Below are 10,369 nucleotides of genomic sequence, written 5' to 3'. Positions count from 1 at the left end.
ACTTAATTCCATTAATTGAGCGTCTACTATAGGAGAGCCACTAGGCTAAGTACTGGGCAATGTTGTTCAATCATGTCTGACTCTTCATGACTCCATCTGGAGTTTTCTTGGCAAAGATGCTGAAGTGGTTTGCCATTTCCTTCTCCAGTGGATTAAAGTACACAGAAGTTAAGTGACTTGCCCAGAGTCATACAGCTTGTATCTGAAGCTGGATTTGAACTCAGGTCCTCCTGGTTCTAGGCCCAGGACTCTATCCACTGAGCCACTCAGCTGCCTGGGTGTCTAAATAAATGAAAGGACAGACACTGCCTTTGAAAGGATTCTCTATTGGCAAGTTCACAATCTAAATTAGTGGGCTTTTTGCAAAGTCCTTGGCCTGGCCAGAGCAGAGCAGAAGGTCAACAACTACATTCCTGTTGCATGAGCTGCCAGTACTAAATGAGCTCTTTGGGAGAAAAGCCATGGCTTCAATCAAGCACTTGAATTTTCAGGTATTAAACCTAATCCAATACCAAAAAAATGAGGTCACTGGACTTGGGAAAAGTCCCAAGAAGCTCAAGGCGATTGCAACACAAGTGTCTTCAGATCTGATGGGCTTGACATATGCTATTCTTTCATAAACTCAGAGAACCAACTCTCTGGACAGCATGTAACCTAAGCCACTACCGCGCAGTGGAAATACCCTAAAATGATACTCCTGCTAGGAATTCTGTTGGGGTTGTTTTTTCAATTCTCTTTTGGAAAAATTCTCTGTGAGAGGGTAGCCTGTGAAAAAGCTCTCCGACCAGTTCTGAGTCAAAAGATATTTTGCTAAGTTCCCAAGGCTGACAAAAAACATCAGAGTCTGCCCTCATTATATACTTGGCCATGGGGCAAAACTCTGTGATCCACCTGAATGCCATGATCGTCTTCAAGGTCAGGCTGCAGTACATGTCTATAAAGTCTTGGTGGATTAGGTTGCCATAAAAAACGCTTTAATCTTGTATGGATGAGGCCAACATGTTATTTTCTGGCTCCATTTGGTGGCCTAATAAAAAGTATGTTAGAACTTATTGTCCCCACCAAGCCTTCTTTGCACCACAAGCAGCCTGAATGGCCTGTCTGGCTTTCACATCTGCAGGGGGTGAGGTCACCAAGGTGACAAGGAATGGGTCCTGCTTGGGGCAAGTCACCCACTTACAGAGTGTAAAGGCAAATTCTGTATGGTAAATGGATTCATATGCACAGAAATACATCCTATTTTGGTCCTCAATCATCATATAGGAGAGAAGGTAGGGTTGTGCTTCTCAAAGAGAACCACTGATATCAGGGAGATGACGACATGACTTGCAATGACTTTGATTTCAGTGACGGAGGGCTGTGCAGGGTCACCAGCCTTACTTTCTCCCCAGAGCCATCTGGGTCCAATGGCCAGATATTCATCAGGACAACTGGAGATGGCCCAGGAGAGGTATCAGAAGAACAGTGACTGTGAGGAAGCAGAGCATCCAAAGGCTCCATCTTGGGTATCTCACAGACGTTCTGTGCCTTCCAGTGGTCAAAGAGGAGGCTGGAGTCACAGGCTTCAGAGGCTCATAAAACACTTGGGATACAAAGTCACAAAACAGTTCACCATCTCAAGGAGCAGGGAGGATGGGAAGGGAGGATGGACACTATTTGGACACAGGTAAGTAAATACAATAGAACTTGAGATACCAGGTTTTCCCCATGTACTTGTGGCTCATGCTTGACATGGAAAGTTTACACCTTGCCTCCTTGTCAATCTCACTTTTCCTCTCTTCTCTCTTTCCAAGAAATCTATAAGTCTATAAATCTCCTCAACATGTACTTAGTGTATGTCAGTGTTGGGAAACAAGAACAACAGACTGGCCAAGAAACATAATTTGGACCAAGTAGGATTTATTGAGTTCGCCAACAGGGGAGTCTCACTGGAAGAGGCAAAAACTCTCCAAACGAATAGTACACAAGGTATAAATAGGTTTCAGGGAGTGAGGAACAGGGTAGGGGACAGGGAAAAGTTGATTGGTCAAGGTCCTTGTTGCTCAAGGCTGATCCGGTGTAATCACCCTTTTACCCAGTTTCAAAGTTAAGAGTTTCTGCATAATAGGATGCCAGAGGCTATAGGAGTGGGGAACCTATGGCCTCAGGGCCACATGTGGCCCTCTAGGTCTTCAAGTGCAGCCCTTTAACTGAATCCAAACTTCACAGCACAAATCCCCTTAACAAAAGGATTTGTTCTATAAAACTTGGGCTCGGTCAAAAGGCCATACCCAAGGACCTAGAGGACCACATGTGGCCTCAATGCCACAGGTTCCCCACCCCTGGTAGGCTATTTTTTGGACAAGGTTGCACAACAGGATACCATGGCTCATCATACTTGCATTGCAAGCACTAATGGTAGAATACAGCATATATGTGGGAACAAAATGGGGTGATTTGCAAAATGGAGTAGCTCTGGATCCGCATGTCCCAGGGCTGGCCTCCAAGGAACTGCTCAAGCCACTTGTTGGAGTGGGAGTTATACAAGGGACTTTGGCAGCTACTGACAACAATGGAAAGATCAACTGATATCCTCATTCAGGTAGAAGGTAGAGGAATAGCTGGTAAATCACTTTGGTTAGGAGATATTGAGTACAAAGGAGAATGACATGAAGTAAGTATGGAAAAGTAGATTACATAAGAGTCAGAAGCCCTGGTTTTGAGTCTTGGCTCTGCCACTTAATGATTGTGTGATCCCAGTGACAGCCTCCTTGGCTGCCCTTTCTAGCACTGGTTGCACCATGCTCTCCGGCTCACTGGTCAAGGTGGAAGAGTTAGAATAGTTCTTGCTCTCCATTGCCATTTCTAGGTTCTCTCCCTACCTCCATCACTCAGTAATCTCTCCTCCTTTGAAGTCCATGCTATTTATCTTTACCACCTAATCGAAGTCATGGTAGCTGTTGTCTACAGACCTCCAAGTCACTTCCTCAATGAATTTGGTACATGCCTTACAATTTTTCTCTCCTCCCCAACTCCTGTCCTCATAGTAGGGAATTTCAACACACATACACACACACTCACGCACACACACATACACACACACACACATACATATATATATATACCCTCCCCCAAACACCCTACTCTGTTCCCTCACCTACTTATTTCCTGTGACCTAGTACTCCACCCCACCTCAGCCATATACAAAATGGTCTTGACCTTGATCTTGCCTTCACCCACAAATGCACCACCTCTGTGGTTAAGAATTCTGAAGTCCCCTTATCTATCATAATCTATTGGGTTCTCACCTCTCCCTCTGCCCTCCCTTTCCAAACTCAACTCTTTGCTAACAGCATGACCTCCAATCCCATGACTCAGATATAGCAGCAGTATTGCTGGGTCAAAAGATATGCACAGTTTTATATCCCTTTGGGCAGAGTTCCAAATTGTTCCCCTGAATGGTTGGGCCAGTTCATAGCTCCACCAACAGTGTATTAATATCCCTATTTTTCCACATCCCCTCCAGCATGTATCATTTCCCTTTTCTGTCATGCTACCCAACCTGATAGGTGTAAAGTGGTACCTCAGAGTTGTTTTAATGTCTATTTTCTAACTATTAATGATTTAGAGCATTTTTCACATGGCTATTGAAAACTTTGATTTCTCCTTTTGAAAACTGCCTATTAATATCCTTTGACCATTTATCAATTAGTCTTATTTTTTATAAATTTAGCATTGTTCCCTTTGTATTTGAGAAATGAGACCCTGATCAGAGGAACTTGCTATAAATTTTTCCCCAGTTTCTTGCTTTGCTTCTAATTTTGGCTGCATTAATTTTGTTTATGCAAACACTTTTTAATTTCATGTAATCAAAATTATCCATTTTACCTCCCATGATCTTTTCTATCTCTTGTTTGGTCGTGAACTCTTCCCTTATCCATAGATCTGGCAGGTACTTTTTTACATGTTCCCCTAGTTTGCTTAGGGTATCACCCTTTATGACTAACTGATGTACTCATTTTGAGCTTATCTTGGTATATGGTGTGGGATATTGATTTATCCCATTTCTTCCAAATTGCTTTTCAGTTTTCCAAGCAGTTTTTGTTGAAGAGGTACTTCTTGTCCCAAAAGCTTGAATCTTCTACATATTGTGTACCTAATCTATTACACTGATCCACCCACCCTATTTCTTATCCAATATCAGATTGTTTTGCTGATTACTGCTATGTAGGGTAGTTTGAGTCTGGTACTGCTAGGCTACCTTCCTCCCCTTTCCCCCACTTTACTGATTCCCTTGATATTCTTGACTCTCTGTCACTCCAGTTGAATTTTATTATTTTTTTCTAGCTCAAAAACATAATTCTTTGGTAGTTTAATGGGCTTAACATCTTGAGTTAAGCAACAAATCTATTCCCTAAACAAAAAACATATCTTCTCTCAAAGCCACACAGGGCTAAGTTCAAACAGTGCAATAGAGTTTTCACACCCCTGCATTGTTGCCATAAATTTAACTTGGTCATAAGGTATGACCTTTGTGATCTAGTGCTGTAATCTTGTTGGGTTGGGTTTTTTTTTTTTTTTAGTTTTTGCATTAATATTCATTAGGGAAATAGGTCTTTAGCTTTCTTTCTGATTTTGTTCACATTAGTTTAGTTACCAAAACCAAATTTTGTTATAGGAAGAATTTGGTAGGACTCTACCTATTTTTTAAGTAGTTTATATAGTATTGAAATTGTTATTTAAATGTTTGGTAGGATTTGTTTGTAAATCCATCTGGTCCTGGGTTTGTGTTTTTCCCTCTTGGGGAGCTCATTTGTGACTTGTTTAATATTTTTTTCCAAAATAGGGTTATTTAAGTATTCTATTTCTTCTGTTAATCTGGACAATTCATATTTTTGTAAATATTCACTCTATTTAGATTGCTAGTTTTATATTACATATAGTTTGGGTAAAACAGCTCCCAATAATTGCTTTAATTTCATCTTCATTGGTTGTGCACTCACCCTTTTCATTTTTCATATTGGTAATTTGGTTTTCTTCTTCCTTTTTAATTAGTTAATAGTATTTGAATTAGCTAACAACGTATCTTTTTTTTCATAAAAGCAGATCCTAGTTTTATTTATTAGTTCAATTTTTTTTAATTTTAATTTTATTTCTCTTACCTTTGATTTTCAGGATTTCTAATTTGGTATTACTGGGGATCTTTAATTTATTCCTCTTCTAGTTTTTTTAGTTGCATGCCCAATTCATTGATCTATTCTTTCCTTTACTGATATAAGCATTTAGAGAAATAAATTTTCCCTTAAGTGCTATTCTGGCTGCATCCCACAAATTTTTTGTATGTTATTTCATTGTCATTATCTTTAATGAAACTATTGATTGTTTCTATGATTTGTTCCTTGACCCACTCATTCTTTTGGATTATTTAGTTTCCAACTGATTTTTAATCTATGTTTCAAAGGCCCTCTATTGAATATATTTTTACTGCATTATGGTCTCCAAAGGGTGTATTTAATATTTCTGCTTTTCTGAATTAGTCTATAAGGTTTTATGCCCTAATATGTCGACAGCTTTTGTGAAGGAACCATGTTGTTATTTCTTCTTCGCTTTCAAAGAGGACAAATGGCACCAGAAGGTAATGCCTTGACTTGTGTGTGAATTGGATTTAAGTGAGGCAGAGTTGTGAAAAGTCATCAATCTCATTCTCTCTTCCTGAGCCACTGAAATCCAGTTGCAAGACAAAAGTCAAGACTACCAATGATTGCCCAGTATTCACTGGATGATGTTGGTGTCCTTAATACTTGAAAAAGCTCTAAGCACTCCCCAGCACCTGCTTTAGCTACCTTCATGGCCATCAGAACAAATTTTTCTCATCTACCCATTCCACTGGGGAAAGTCTTCACATGCTTGGAGTAGACATCTCTCTATCTCGCCAACAGGTTTGAGGCCTGTGGGTTATCCTCAATTTTGTTTAGCCCATTTTCTGAGACAATTTACCAGTGCATAGGTGCTATTCATGCTACAATTCCTTGGAGCCACAAGTGAGAGTTGAAGATGAGACACCAAAAGTGGATGAGCAGCCCTGTACAGTTAAGAAAAAGGCATACTCCTTTCTATTCCCATTCAATTTTGTCCATAGGTTTATTATATCTAACTTTTCTGAAATTCTATTCATCTCCTTAATTTCTTTCTTATTTAATTTATGGCTAGATTTAGCTAGGTCTGAGGAGTAAACTCAGGTCCTCACTAGCATAGTTTTTCTATTTCCTCCTATAATTCATTTAATTTTTCCTTCAAGAATTTGGATGCTATGCTTTTAGTGCATATGTTTAACACTGATATTAATTCATTGTCTATAGTACCTTTAAACAAAATGTAGTTTCCCTATTTCTCTCTTTTCATTAGGTCTATTTTTGCTTTTGCTTTGTCTCAGATAATGATTGCTAGCTACACCATTCCTTTTCTACCTCAGTGAAGCATAATAGATTCTGCTACAGCCCCTTATTTTAACTCTGTATATGTTTTACGTTTCAAGTGGGTTTCTTGTAAACAACTTATTATTGGATTCTTGTTTCTAATCCATTCTGCTATCTGCTTCTCCTTTATGGGCAAGTTCATTATATTCAGAATTAGTTGCTATGTATTTCCTTCCTTTTCTTCTATTTATTCTTCTCTTTTTTTTAACCTGACTTCTCAAAAATCTGTTTAGCTTTTGATCACTCTTTTCCCTAATCTATTCCCTCTTAGCCCTCTTCCCTTTCTTTTATCCCCTCCCCCTCCTACTTCCCTACTGGGTGAGATGCATTTCTATTCCCAACTGTGTGTATATATATATTCTTCTCTTTTTGAACCAGGTCAGATAAGAATGAGGTTCAAGCATTGTCCACTCTCCCCATTTTCACCTTCATTGTAAAAACTTTTCTTTGCATACCTCTTTTATGTGAGATAATTTTCCCAATTCTTCCTCTCCATTCTCTTTTCTCCTAGTGTATCCCTCTTTGTCATGCTTCTGTACTTTTTTTTGGAGATCATCCCAACATAATTGACTCCCACTCACACTTTCTATGTAGATTCCTTCTAATTGCCCTAATAATGACAAAGTTCTTAGGAGTCAGATGTAGGAATGCACACAGTTTAATTTTGTTAAGCTCCTTATAATTTTTCTTTCATGCTTACTTTTTTTTATGCTTCTCTCAAGTCTTGTGTTTGAATGTCAAAATTCAGTTCTAGTCTTTTCATCAGGAATGCTTAAAAGTCCTCTGTTTCATCAAATCTTCATTTTTTTTTCTCCTGAAGGACTATGCTCATTTTTGCTGGGTAGGTTATTCTTGGTTGTAATCCCACCTCCTTTGCCTTCCAGAATATCATATTCCAAGCCCTCCATCTCTTCATTGTGGTAGCTGCTAAATCTTGTATGATTCTGACTGTGGCTATATAATATTTGAATTACTTCTGACTGCTTTCATTATTTTCTCCTTGACCTGAAAGTTCTGGAATTTGGCTGTAATATTCCTGGAATTTTTCATTTTGGGATCTCTTTTATGAAGTGGTTGGTAGATTCTTTCTATTTATATTTCACTCTATTGTTCTATAAGATATCTGGGAAGTTTTACTTTATTCATTCTTGAAATATGAAGTGAAGGCTCTTTTCTATCATGATTCTTAGATTGTCCAATAATTCTAAAATTATCTCTCTTCAGTCTATCTTCTAGCTCAGTTGTTTTTCCAGAAATAGCTCATTTTTTTTTCAGTCTTTTCACTTCATTTTTATTGCTTCTTGATGTCTCATGGAGTCATTAACTTCTAATTTACAAATTCTAATTTTTAATTAGTTATTTTCTTCAGTGAGTTTTTGTACTTTTTTATCAAGATATTAATCTCTTCATAATTTTCTTGCATTGTTCTTATTTCTTTTCCCAATTTTTCCTCTACTACTCTTACTTGATTAAAAAAAATTTTTTGCTCTTTTTAAACTCTTTCTCTAGCTTTTCCATGAATTTTTGTTGGGCTTCTGTCCATTCTGTATTTTTCTTTGAGGCTTTGCTTGTAGATGTTTTCAAGTTTTTGTCTTCTTTGTCTTTTTATTTTATTTTATTTTTAGTTAGGCAATAGGGTTAAGCGACTTGCCCAGGGCCACACAGCTAGTGTTATGTGTCTGAGGCTGGATTTGAACTCAGGTCCTCCTGAATCCAGGGCTGGTGCTCTATCCACTGTGCCACCTAACTGCCCCTTGTCTTCTTTGTCTTGAGCTTCCCTGTCACTATTAAAGATTTTTATAGTCTTTTTTTGTTGTTTTCTCATTTTTCTAGTCTATTTCTTATCTTTGGACTTTGTTTGAGTTGATAATTAAACTATGAAATGAGGCTGGAATGCTTAGTTCTTTGAATACTCACCAGGAAAGATCACGATGGCAGCAAGAAGTAAGGCTGCAATCACACTTTAACAAGACATACGAGGGCAAACAGCAAGGAAAGTACAGAGATAAGTGGCAAAAAGAGGTACAGAGGCAGACCCAAGGGTATGGGATGGTGAAGGAAGATAGGCAGCTCTCAGGTTGGGGAGAGGGGAGAGGCACAGAGAGAATCACTCATATACCGTGGATTAGAGTTGGGGCACTTGGCAGCATGGACCTGATGGAAATGGAAGAGGGCTCTAAGATACAGGAGTTTTATAGGGTTTGGGGGGTGGGGAGGTGGGAGAACAGGCTAACTCTTGTTCATGCCACCTTGGGCACACTCATTAACATATCCAAATCGTCTCAAAGTTGTTGGTAAAATTTTAAAGTTAACATATTTATATCATCTTAACGTTATCAGCATTATTTGGTGTTCTAAGAATGTCTGGAACTTATCTGAGATTTACATATTATGAGGCCAAAAAGTTCTGATAGTAATGCTTCAATGGCTTCTTCTGATTCAGCACATATTACCAGGATATGCTTTTTGGTTACGATATAATACAGTTTATAAATTATATTCCTTTGATCTTTGGGACAGTTTGCACATGACATCCAGGTTCCCCTTTGCAGTCTTATTGCCTGCTGTTGCTACTTTATACTGGCTACTTATAAACTTACTTTCTATACTGACTAGAGGTGGTATGGGGTAGTCAGGGGGACCAGAATAAGATGCAATTTTAACACAATGTTAGAGTTAGATTCTGATCACCTCTGGGGGTGGAGGGGCTGGCTAGCCTGACCTTCTATGGCCACATTGGGGGTTTTCAATGTTTATGAGGTGGTGTGATCTGGGGAGCATTCTAGTCCCTATCCCCCCGGTCTATACGCTGGTCCTTACCCATGTACGTCCTCTGCTCCCTTGTGACAGCAGACCATGAGAACTCCTCTCCACCCTGGAAGTGCAACCCAAAACTGGGTAATAGATGAAAGAGCTTCCCAATGGCACCTGGTTCCGTGCCCAGTGCTAGCACAGGGGGGGGTCTCCTAGAACCTCTTTCTGAGCTTGCATGTCCTTGGATGCTGAGCACTCCAGTGCTACCACTGCTGTTCCTGCTTCCTCCAAAACACATCATGCTCCTAGGCTTCTCCCCCACCTTCCTCGTATCCACGGACTTCTCTGTCCCCTTAAGCAGTCCTAGGCTCAGAAAATGTTTCACTGTGACTTTTTTATCCCACTAAAAATTTTATTTGACATCCTTCTAGAAAGCTGTTCAGAGAATAAGATTAAAAGAGCTCAGCGGAAATGTTCACTGCATTCCACCATCTTGGCTCTGCCTGTCTAAAACTTTCCAATCTCTGTCTATCAGCCGTTTTCCTATTGCCTACAAACATGCTCATGTCTCCCCCATTCTCAAAAAAACCTCACTTGATCCTTTCATCCCTGATAACTATCTCACTAGATCTCTTCTGCCCACTGTGGCTGAGTGTACTCCATTTTCTCTCCTCTCAGTCTCTTAACCTCTTACAATCTGGCTTCCAACCTCATCATTCTACCAAAGCTGTTCTCTCTAACGTTACCAATAGTCTCTTAATTGACAAATCCAATGGCCTTTTCTCATCCTCATTCTCTTCGACTTTTCTGCAGTCTTTGACACTATCACCCTCTCCTCCTTGATACTCTCTTTTCTCTAGGTTTTCGGGACACCACTCCAGGCTGGTTTTCCTCCTCCCTATCCAACTCCTCCTCTTCTGTCTCCTTTGCTGGATCCTCTTCCAGATCACTCTCTCTAACCTTAAAGTTAGAACAAGGTTCTATCATGGGCCTTCTTCTCTTTGCCCTCTATATTACTTCACTCGATGATCTCATTGGCTGCCATGGATGTAATTACCATCACTATCCTGTTGATTCTCAAGTCTACCTATCTGCCCTGACCTTTCTGCTGACCTCCAATCCCACACCTCCAACTGCCTTTCAGACATCTTGAACTAGAC

General features: G+C 39.6%; 1 pseudogene; it reads right to left on the bottom strand.

Moving 5' to 3' along the window:
* Nucleotides 1–398: 398 nt before the first annotated feature.
* On the bottom strand, nucleotides 399–9,279 carry LOC110210722 (UDP-GalNAc:beta-1,3-N-acetylgalactosaminyltransferase 1-like; annotated as a pseudogene).
* Between the last annotated feature and the right edge of the window lie 1,090 nt (nucleotides 9,280–10,369).

The sequence above is a fragment of the Phascolarctos cinereus genome, unplaced genomic scaffold (genome assembly GCF_003287225.1).
Source record: "Phascolarctos cinereus isolate Bilbo 61053 unplaced genomic scaffold, phaCin_HiC Scaffold_726;HRSCAF=1367, whole genome shotgun sequence".
NCBI classification, from domain to species: domain Eukaryota; kingdom Metazoa; phylum Chordata; class Mammalia; order Diprotodontia; family Phascolarctidae; genus Phascolarctos; species Phascolarctos cinereus.
Note: the sequence above shows the minus strand (reverse complement) of the source record. Positions and strands in the feature narration are given on the sequence as shown.